This window comes from Montipora capricornis, chromosome 13 (genome assembly GCF_036669925.1).
Source record: "Montipora capricornis isolate CH-2021 chromosome 13, ASM3666992v2, whole genome shotgun sequence".
NCBI classification, from domain to species: domain Eukaryota; kingdom Metazoa; phylum Cnidaria; class Anthozoa; order Scleractinia; family Acroporidae; genus Montipora; species Montipora capricornis.
The window spans coordinates 38,058,322-38,059,456 of NC_090895.1; the positions used below are offsets into that span (position 1 = coordinate 38,058,322).

Below are 1,135 nucleotides of genomic sequence, written 5' to 3' on the forward strand. Positions count from 1 at the left end.
GCGTTGATCCTCTTTTTGAGCAACTCAACTGGAAATGGTTGGATACTCAGCGACAAATACAAGTGGCCACCATGGTTTCTAAATCTATTCATGGTCTTGCGCCCGACTATCTTGGTTTTCTTTTCACTAAATATGATCCACCCTTATAATTTAAGGAACTCTGAAAACAAACTAGCTTTTCCATTGCCCCGCACCAATTTCCTGAAAAATAGCTTTAGCTATAATGGTGCGGTTATCTGGAACAGCTTGTCCCCTGAATTGCGGCAAGCAAAATCACTTCAATTTTTTCGAAATGGTTGTCGCGATTTCTTCGTCTGAAACGACTAAACGCACACAGCATCTATGCAAAGCAGAATTTTTTTATTTTCTCTATTTTCTCTTTTAATTTCTGATATAGATTAAAGTAGATTGTAATTATTATTATTATTATTATTATGACAGTTTGAAACTTTTGAATGTCAATACCTTAAAGCTACCTGGGGCGTTAATCGTAACCCAGGAGCTCCTTAAAAACACCATGTTCAAGTCCTATTTACAAATATCTTTCTAAAAGTATTATCCACTTAAATCTATTAAACTAAGGGAAAATATAAAATAAGTGATTGCTAAAATTAAAAAAAAAAAAAAAAAAAGAATAATAAAAAAAAAAAAAGAATAATAATACATTTTTTTTTTTTTACAATAATATCCTTTGCTGAAATGAAGTTCGTGTTATATTGCTCGTAAAGTTTATGTGATTACTTTAAAAGTGCGGGCAATTTTAAGAGAGCTTGATAAGACCGATTTCTGCATCTTTAGCAGGACTCCTTTAGTTCTTACTCTTGACCCGAGTAAATTCCTCATTCCCTCCTCCGTGTCTGTGGACCATCCACCTAGCACGTCAATAATGATGTTGTATTGTTGCACATCGTACCCAGGGTACTGTCGCTTTATCTCTCTTCAGCCCGCGCCCCCCTTTTTCCCTCGGGAGATACAGTAATGCTGTCGAGCCTAGGGGGTGTTTGCCGCAGCTCTCAACGAGGATTTTTCGAACTTCTCTGTCAATTTGCCTAAGCTCTGCTATTGGCCAGCTCTGGGTCCACATTAGATACCCCAGTATGGGAAGGGCAAATTGGTTCGATGCAGCTACGCGGTT

The 1,135-nt window shown here is 37.4% G+C and overlaps 1 pseudogene; it reads left to right on the plus strand.

Annotated features, from left to right (window-relative positions):
- Nucleotides 1-326, plus strand: part of LOC138028957 (uncharacterized) — a 731-nt pseudogene extending 405 nt beyond the window's left edge.
- The last annotated feature ends 809 nt before the right edge of the window (nt 327-1,135 follow it).